We start from the raw sequence: 10563 nt of genomic DNA on the forward strand, positions 1-10563 counted from the left end.
TACATTACATAATGATGAAGAGGTCAGATCACAAAAAGACAACAGGTGTGCATTAACCAAATAACACAGCTGCAAAGTATATGATCTAAGAATTGATAGAACTAAAAGGAAAAAATGGACAAGTTTACAGTTGGAGACTTCAACACCCCTTGTTTAGTAATGGATAAACCCACTAGACAAAAAGCAAGTGCGTGGGAGAACCAAACAGTACTATCAGCCAATACATAATACACATTTTTTGGGCATTTATGGGACATTCACCAAGATAGACCATATCTTGGGTTATGAAACAAACTCTAACACATTTAAAATAAGTGAAACATATAAAATATGTGACCATAAATGAATCAAACTAGAAATCAATAACAACACAAAAACCTTCCCAAACTTGTAAGTTGTCAAAGAGGAAGTCTCAAGAGAAGTAAAATACATCCTGAGCTGAACGAACTTGGAAATACAACAATCATTTTTTATAAAATGTATTTATTGCTTTAATCTATGAATCAATAAAATTTTGCTTTCATAAGAAGAATGAAATGTGATTACAAGAAATGCAAAACAGTATGTTTAGTAGATGCTGGTGTTAGCACCCATCCACTATTTCTTCTTTAATAGAGTTCTGACTTGGTTAGGTTCCCATCCTTATCCTCTCCCACACAGGTAAAATTCTCAGGTAAAGCCCCAGGATTAGACTGAAATTACATCACCCTTGCCAGTGATGGGTTCAATGATGTGGTTCATAACTACATATGGTTATGTAATTCATATGTGGACTAAAAGCATGAAGAAAGGTTTTCTAGAGACATCTGGAAATGTTCTTTCCCACATCTAGGTGAGAACTATGAGAAGTCAGCCTCTCTCCCAACAGAGTTGAACAAGGAAAACAGGTAATTTGGTTGCTACCAGCAACTATCCAACAACTATGGGACAAACAAAAACCCAAAAACCTTTAGGATAATGGTGATCCTGGTTGGCAGAGTAGAGAAGCAGAAAAAAAAAAAACTTTTCAATGACACTTTTTAAAAAATTAATTCATTGGCTGGGATTGGTGGCTCAATCCTGTAATCCCAGCACTTTGGGAGGCCATGGCAAGTGGATTGCCTGAGCTCAGGAGTTCAAGACCAGCTTGGGCAATATGGCTAAACCTTGTCTCCACAAAACATAGAAAAATTAGCTGGGCATGGTGGTGTGCACCTGTAGTCTCAGCTACTCAGGAGGCTGAGGTGGGAGGATCATTTGAGCCTGGGAGGTCAAGCCTGCAGTGAGCTATGATTGTGCCACTGCACTCCAGCCTGGGTGACAGGGTGAGACCCTTTCTCAAAAACAAAAAACATTTATTGAACAACAAGTTTATCAGTGGGCTTTTTAAAATTAAGAAACTTTAATCAAAATTTTTAAAGATAATTATCCAGAATGTTTACATAATTGTAAAAGCTTGATATGGATTATTTGAACATTAAAAACAATAGGCCGGGCATGGTGGCTCACACCTGTAATCCCAGCACTTTGGGAAGCCGAGGTGGGTGGATCACCTGAGGTCAGGAGTTCGAGCCCAGCCTGGCCAACACGGTGAAACCCCGACTCTACTAAAAATACAAAAAATTAGCCAGGCATGGTGGTGGGCGCCTGTAATTGCAGCTTCTCGGGAGGCTAAGGCAGGATGATTGCTTGAACCTGGGAGGTGGAAGTTGCAGTGAGCCAAGATCACACCACTGCACTCCAGCCTGGGTAATAGAGCAAGAAACCGCCTCAAAAAATAATCGTAATTCTTGTTATTTATATACTTCAATCAGTGCCCTAGCCATGTCTGTTTGTAACACCTTGTTGCATTTTCCTGAAAACTTTTTTTTCAGTATAGTCATTTAATTTTTTAAATAAAATTGTTTACAGTTTTCTTCAAATTACAGTTTATAGTTTACATATTGGAAATTGTTGATATATCTAATTGACTCTTCTCTTCCTATCTAACTGAAACTTCATACTTTTAGACCAACATCTCCCTCTTCCCCCCACCTTCTTCAGTCCCTGGCATTTCTACTCTCTGCTTCTATGGGTTCAACCTTTTTAGAGTCCTTGTATAAGTGAGAGCATGCAGTATTTTTCTTTCTGTGCCTGGCTTATCTCACTTAGTATAACATCCTCCAGATTCATCCATGTTGTCACAAATGACAGGACTTCCTTCTTTTTTAAGGCTGAGTAGTATTCCACTGTTTGTGTGTGTGTGTGTGTGTGTGTGTGTGTGTGTAACATTTTCTTTATCCATTCATGCATTGATGGACACTTAGGTTGATTCTGTGTCTTGGCTATTATGAATGATGCTGCAACAAATATGGGAGTGCAGATATCTATTGGACATACTGGTTTCATTTCGTTTGGAAATATACCCAAGTGTATATACTCAAGTGGAATTGCTGGATCATACGTGCCATGGTTTGGATATGGTTTGTTTGACCCTGCCAAGTCTCATGTTGATATTTGATCCCCATTGTTGGAGGTGGGACCTGGTGGGAGGTGTTTGAGTCATTGGATCCCTAAGGAATGACTTGGTGCTATCCTCAAGGTAATGTATGAGTTCTCACTCTATTAGTTACCATGAGAACTGGTTGTTAAAAAGAGCCTAGTGCCTGCCTCCTCTCTCTCTTGCTCTCTCTTTCTCTCTCACCATGTGATCTCTGTACATGCCTGCTCCCATTTGCTTTCCACCATAAGTGGAAGCAGTTTGATGTAGATGCCAGTACTGCGTCTTGTACAGCCTACAGAACTCTAAGCCAAATAAACTTATTTCCTATATAAATTATCCAGCCTCGGCAGAGCGCAGTGGCTCACACCTGTAATAGTACTTTGGGAGGCTGAGACAGGAGGATTGCTTGAGGCCAGGAGATAAAGACCAGCTTGCACAACATAGTGAGACTCCTGTCTCTACAAAAAATAAAATAATAATTTACCCAACCTCAAGTATTCCTCTGTAGCAACACAAATGGACTAAGACAATATGGTAGTTCTATTTTTTAATTTTTTGAGCAACCTCTATACTGTTTGCCATAATGACTGTACTAATTTACCTTCTCACCAAAAGTGTACAAGGAGTTTTCTTTTCTCCACATCCTTATCAACCTATCTTTTGTGTTTTCAATAGTAACCTTTTTTTTTTTTTTTTGGGGATGGGGTTTCACTCTGTCGCCCAGGCTGGAGTGCACTGGCATGACCTCGGCTCACTGCAACCTCTGCCTCCTGGGTTCAAGTGATTTTCCACCCTCAGCACCCCCAAGTAGCTAGAATTACAGGTATGTACCACCACACCCAACTAAATTTTGTATTTTAGTAGAGATGGGGTTTCACTATGTTGCCCAGGCTGGTCTCGAACTCCTGACCTCAAGTGATCTAGCCATCTCGGCCTCCCGAAGTGCTGGGATTACAGGTGTGAGCCACTAGGCCTGGCTATTTTTTTTTTTTTTTTTTTTTAAGACAGAATCTCAATCTGTCACCCAGGCTGGAGCGATAACTCAGGTCACTGCCACCTCCACCTCCTGGGTTCAAGCGATTCTCTTGCTTCAGTAGCTGGGACCGAGTAGCTGGGATTATAGGCATGCACCACCATGCCTGGTTAATTGTATTTTTAGTATTTTTAGTAAGGACAGGGTTTCACCATGTTGGCCAGGCTAGTCTTGAACTCCTCACCTCAAGTGATCTGCCCACCTCAGCCTCCCAAAGTGCTGGGATTACATGTATGAGCCACCATGCCCAGCCAATAGTAGCCATTTTAATAGGTATGAGATGATATCTCTGTGGTTTTGATTTGCATTTCCTGATGGTTAGTGATGTTGGGCGTTTTTTCATATACCAGTTGGCCGTTTGTATGTCTTCTTCTGAGAAATGTCTATTTAGTTTTGGAAATTTCTATTGACTTATCCTCAAATTCAGAAATTCTTTCCTCAGCCATGTTCAGGTTACCTTTGATGCAGGATTTTTCTCAGGCCCTTTGCTGGACTCATGGAAGGGGTGCCCATCTACTCCGCCCACCATGCTCAACCCCTTGTGGGAGGGAGAACATGAGAGAGTGAGTGCAGGCTCTGGCTGGCTGCTTCAGGCACTGACACAGGAGCAAGCTCTGTGCAGGGCCTGCACAGACCAGGCGTGTCGCCTTGAGGGGAACATGGTGGCATCCAGGTGAGGGTGCCCACAACCTTCCTTCCTGAAGTCCCAAGGAAGTGTTACAGTGCTCCTTTAGTTCTGCACTGCGGACGGTGGTGTATTAGCAGCTCAGTTGGCCCCTTGCCTTGTTGTGTGGGGTGGCTGCCCTGCACTGACAAGCACAAAGGGCTGATGTGACAGCCTTTCTGGGGACTTGCATTCCATGGGTCCTGAGCATTTGTCTGGTTTCCAAGAAGAATGAGATCATGCAGATGAAGGATGGTGAAGGCAGAGAATTTTATTGAGTGATGAAAACTGCTCTCAATAGAGAGGGGAGCTGGAGAGGAGATGGGAAGGGCAGGTCGTCTTCCCTGGAGTTAAGTCATCTTTTGCCCAAAGTCAGGCCATCTCCTCCTCTTCCAACTGAGTCTGGGGTCTTTATAGGCACAGGATGGGGGGTGGATGCTGATTGGTTTGTGTGTATGCAAGAAAGGTTAAAGTGAAGCCTCCACTCAAAGGTGGGCATGACAGTGTAGAAAACCTATTAGAAAAGGATAAGGTATATGTAAAATAGGTGAAGGGTGGGGCCCAATCAGAGGAAAGCATGCCAAACAGGAAGATGATTTCTCAATCCGTTCTGAGGATTTAACCTGTAGCTTGGCTTTCAGGCTTTAAACTGTCTTCAGCTTGGAGGTGGGGTTTCAGTGGAGATCCACCCCTATCTGCCCAGGAATTTGGCTGCCTGCTGTCACTATCACCTTGAGCTCATCAAAGGCATTCTTCATTGTTGTTTATAGCAGTTTTGATTGTGTGTTAGGCTGTTTTTGCATTACTATAAAGAATACCTCAGGCTGAGTAATTTATAAAGAAAAGAGAGTTAATTAGCTCATAGTTCTGTAGCCTTTACAGGAAGTGTGGTGCTGGCATCTGCTTGGCTTCTGGTGAGGGCCTCAGGAAAGTTTTACACTTGGCAGAAGGTGAAGTTGGAGCAGGAATGTCACATGGTGAGAGCAGGAGCAAGAAAGCAAGGAGGGTGGTGCCACACACATTTAAACAATGAGATGTCTCGTGAACTCACTCATCACCAAGGGGATGGTGCTCAGCCATTCATGAGGTATCCACCCCCATGATCCATATACCTCCCACCAGGCCCCACCTCCAACAACTGGGGGTCACATTTCAACTTGAGATTTGGAGGAGACAAATACCCAAACCATAGCAGATCTCTAGCATTTCTTTTTCATTCTTTCTTAGAATTTATATCTCTCTGCTTACATTATCTATCTGTTCTTGCAGTTTGTCCAATTTTTTCATTAGAGCCCTTAGCATATTAATTTAATTAAGCAATTAAAGTTGTTTTAAATTCCCAGTCATATCATTCCAACATCCTTTGCATGTCTAAGTCTGGTTCCATGCTTGCTCTGTCTCTTCAAACTGTGTTTTTTGCCTTTTAGTATGCATTGTAATTTTTTATTGAAAATTGGACATAATGGGCTGGGTGAAAAGGAACTCTGATAAATAGGTGTTTATTACTAATGTGTTTGTATGTGCTTGATGGGTCATAGTCCTACGATTAAGTCAGTCTTTTAGTGACCCTGTGTACCTAAGCTATAAATTTTGAAGTGCCTGTCAGTTTTTCCCTACCTTAGGTGGGATGGGGGGCTGAAGTTGGGTATCCCTTCCCCTAGGTTAGTTAGAACCAGATAAAACACCAATAGGTTAGGCTCTGGTAAACTAGTTTATCTTGAGGACAGGCCTTTTAAGAAAGAACAGAATGCCAGTCGCGGTGGCTCACACCTGTAATCCCAGCACTTTGGGAGGCTGAGGCGGGCGGATCACGAGGTCAGAAGCTCAAGACCAGCCTGACCAACATTGCGAAACCCCGTCTCTACTAAAAATACAAAAATTAGCCAGATGTGGTGGCACGTGCCTGTAGTCCCAGCTACTCAGGAGGCTGAGGGAGGAGAATCGCTTGAACCCAAGAGGCGGAGGTAGCAATGAGCTGAGATTGTGCCACCGCACTCCAGCTTGGGCGACACAGCAAAACTCTGTCTCAAAGTAAAAAAAAAAAAACAGAATGCTCTGGTATATTTTTTTAAATGGTTACTTCCCACTCTTTCTGCTGGAAGCCAGAAGGGATTTTTCTGCTATGCACTTAAAGAAGCTGGTAGAGGTCCCAGAGGAAAAAGTCATAAGAGAGCAGTGGGGGTGGGGGCTATGACTGAGTCATGTTGGAGTTTTTAACTCATAGACTTGTCCATACAGAACCATAAACGATTTGTCAATTACAGGGCAGCTTTCCTGCCCTGGAATGGCTCCCACAAAGCTTTCTGCTTGTGAGTTTCCTCCCCAGTAAGTTGTGGTTCTCTGTGTCCACCTGTCTGTTTCTCTGTCTGGGGGCAACAGTTTGCCCTGTGACCTCACTTCCCTGACAGACCTGAGAAGAGCTGTTTATTTTTCAGTTTGTCCAGCTTTTGACGTACTAGGATGGAGTGGCATCTTTGAAGTCCTTACATGTTAGATCAGGATTTCAATGGCATTTTAATCTGCTGGATTATTCAGTCCTGAAATCACCCTCTCTGAACTGCTTTTTATATGGGCTAATTTCTTTATTTTTTGAAGTCAGTTCGAGTTGAGGTTTTGGTAACTTGAAACTGAAAGCATTCCAATAAAGTACAGTTGACCATAAAAATGAGACAAAAACCCTCACAATTACGTGAGGAAGCTCTAATTAGTATCAAATACAGAACAGAAGACCAAGTACTCATGGCTGACTAACTCGGGTGCAGTGGCTCACGCCTACAATCCCAGCACTTTTGGAGGCCTAGGCGGGCGGATCACGAGGTCAGGAAATCGAGATCATCCTGGCTAACACGGTGAAACCCCTTCTCTACTAAAAATCCAAAAAAATTAGCTGGGCATGGTGGCGGGCGCAGTTATCCACCCGCCATGGCCTCCAGAAGTAACATTTTAATGAAAGAGATCTAGTCTTGAAAAGTATCCTTGGAGTCTGGGGTAAGAGAGTAAACTTTTTTTCCTATATCTCTGCCAAAATGTATTCCAAGTTACCTGTCTCAGAAATGTTGAAGCAGCTATAAAATTATCAAGATGAACTGAGAGCTTTATAAATTTATATGTCCTCTTCAGTCAGATAACCATATTCACCTGGAAGTTACAGAAACAACAGGTTTCTGTGTCTCAAGGTGACCTATAAATGTGACACAGATTACCAGCACTATAGGTGTGCTAGTATAGATCACATGAATCTGCTGAGTTTTAAGCCAGAATAGCTGTTAGTGCTGTGCCTTTCACCCATTGGACATATATTTTATTTTAAAATGCATATTGTATTCAGAAAGCTACCTCTCAGTTTTAATTTAAACCTTCGTTATTTAAAAGCCAAATTTATTATAGATTTTTATAAACAACAAGAAATAGTTTTAGTAAGGGAAGACGGCTGCCATGTTTTTGCTGAGGTTCCAAGAAGTGCCTCCTGAGAACCTGGGGATGAGGGAAGTAGGGTCGCCCTCTGCCGGGTACACATGGAACAGCTACAAGGAATGGAAGTGATTGGTGATCCTTTTCAGGGAATAAACCAAGAGATTGTTTTCAAATGTTTGACTAAGTCGTTATCCCCAAACTCCTGTTAAGGTGATGAGAATAGAGACTGAGGCTCAAAGTGGAAGACAGCAATGTAGACATAATTTACTAACTAAAAATTTAATCTTTTGGAATGAGACTAAAGGGACATAATAAGGTCAATCCACTGGGAGCCAGAAGAGAGATGCCCAGAGAGCTGGAGGTTGGCAGGACCTTTCTAACCACCATCCCTGAGCACACCATCCCATGTGTGTGTCCTGGGCCCTGGGGTTTTTGTATTCCTGTTGTTGGGCATGATATTAACTCCCTTTGTTGTCATTCCATCTTCATCAAACATGTCAGTGCCAGCATTTGAGGTCTACTTGACAGATACATCTTTCATTATAAACTCATAGTAGAAATTCTGGTTTATATATCCATCTCTAATGAGTTTGGTTAATGTGAATCTACCCCATAAGACAAAATCAGTCAGGCTATGCCCAAATCTGTCTTTTGAGCTAGCAGGTTGGGAGACAGACCAAAGTAAATGTCGCTTCCAAGACTCTTGGCAGTTAAAGTGCTGGTCTTCTCAGTCAGTACTCATTTCTGCAACACAGCTTAATATGAACTGCAGTAGAAGACAATGGAAAATGCAGTTCAACATTTCACTCGCTTTTGGCTCTGAATGCATTTTATACAACATTTCCTCATTTGAGGGCAACACTATGTATGTATGTACATTACAAAGATACATACAATGCAACAATTAAATAGATTTTAGATGTCACAGTAATTAGAAATTTAGGGTATGATAGTCAAGTAACATACTTTATCAGTGCCTGTGCAATTTCCAAAGGACAGCCATACATTTGTCTCTGATCTTAGTAGCCAGATACAGGAGCACAATTAATTCCAAATTTAATGGGTTCCAAAAGATAAAAGTTAGCTTGTTGTCTAAGACAAGCCAACTCTACCCAGTAGAGCTGAGAGAGTATTTTCCTCAGGTTCCCATAAAGAAGACACTTTGAGCTTATAGAAAATGTTCTCAACAGCTGGGTGCGGAGGCAGGAGAATCATTGGAACCCAGGAGGTGGAGGTTGCAGTGAGCCAAGATTGTGCCACTGCACTCTGGCCTGGGCAACAGAGTGAGACTGTCTCAAAAAAAAAAAAAAAAAAAGTGTTCTCCACAGCACCCCTATGATAAATAAGGAACACATTTCAAATAGTGTTTGCTTTCTTGTAATGTCTCTTTGTGCAGACTAATGGCATACTCTGCAGTCCAGTAAATAGCAATTCTATGAGGCATCAAGACTCCCCAATCCACATGAAATAAAATGAGAAATGTCATTGTGCAGGACTTCAGGGGCTACTCCCGCGGGAGAGAAGCTGTCAGAGTGGGACACCAGGCCCTGCCTCTCAGGGGCGCCCTGAGGGACAGAAGTCAGGAGCAGAGTGCAGGGGCCGCTGAGCTGGAGAACAAGAGAGGAACACTGTGTGCAGGAGTCACAACAAGGGGCCCAATGAGAGAGACGTTGGAGTAACTGCTGTGCAAACTTTGGGGAGCAGATGGGCCAAGGACTATTTTAGGAAGTTAAGATGTTTGTTGTGTAAACAACAGCCTGGCCATACCCTTCAAGACAACCAGGCAACATGGCACGGTGGTTTGGAGCAGTGGCTTCAGAGTTATAGACTTGCACACCTCATAAAATTACTAGGAAAAAATTGTGTGCCTCCTATCTCATTTTAACAAATGTGACAAAAAATTGTTTTATCACAAGTTCAAATAATTATGAAGTATATAATTTCTGGGGTACTGTAAACACTGACATTTTAAAACAAAACTGTCTCATCAGTCTTTTTACATGTATAGTAGAATATTAATACAATAGCAATTTGAAACCCTCCATTATCCACTTACAAATTACCATAGGCCCATCTCTACTAAAAATATAAAAATTAGCCAAGGGTAGTGGCGGGCGCCTGTAATCCCAGCTATTCAGGAGGCTGAGGCAAAAGAATCACTTGAGCCTGGGAGGTGGAGGTTGCAGTGAGCCGGAGATCACGCCACTGCACTACAGCCTGGGCGGCAGAGTGAGACTCTGTCTCATAAATAAATAAATAAATAAATAATAAAATAAAATACCATAAACAAGCTCTTCATTAAGGGTCAGAAATTGTACCTTGTGCATTTTACCTATTGAAATTTAACTTCCATTCCAACTCTCCCACATAACTTTACAAATTTTATGTATTTTTTATGCATGAAAGTCTTATTTTGATCATCCAGTTAACCAACAAAATGTGACACTGGCGATGAGATATTACTGCTGAGATTTGGTTGCATAAAGACTCTGGCTTCTGTCTTGCCGGTGTTGTTCCACTCCCACACTTGCTGGCTTGCTCTAGCCAGCTGACATGTTGTGGACTGCCCCATGGAGAGGTGCGTGTGGCCAAGAACTGAGGGAGGTTTCCAGCCAACAGTGAGGAGCTCAGGCCTTCAGTCCAATTGCCTGGGAATAACTGAGTCCTGCCAACAACCCCATGAGCTTAGAAGTACATTCTCTCTCAGGCTGGGTGCGGTGGCTCACGCCTGTAATGCCAGCACTTTGGGAGGCCGAGGCTGGTGGATCACGTGAGGTCAGGAGCTCGAGACCAACCTGGCCAACATGATGAAAACCCGTCTCTACTAAAAATACAAAAATTAGCTGGGTATGGTGGCACACGCCTCTAATCCCAGCTACTCAGGAGGCTGAGATGGGGAATCACTTGAACCCAGGAGGCGGAGGTTGCAGTGAGCTGAGATTGTGCCACCACACTCCAGCCTGGGCAATACAGTGAGACTCAGTCTCAAAA

This window comes from Pan paniscus, chromosome 12 (genome assembly GCF_029289425.2).
Source record: "Pan paniscus chromosome 12, NHGRI_mPanPan1-v2.0_pri, whole genome shotgun sequence".
NCBI classification, from domain to species: Eukaryota; Metazoa; Chordata; class Mammalia; order Primates; family Hominidae; genus Pan; species Pan paniscus.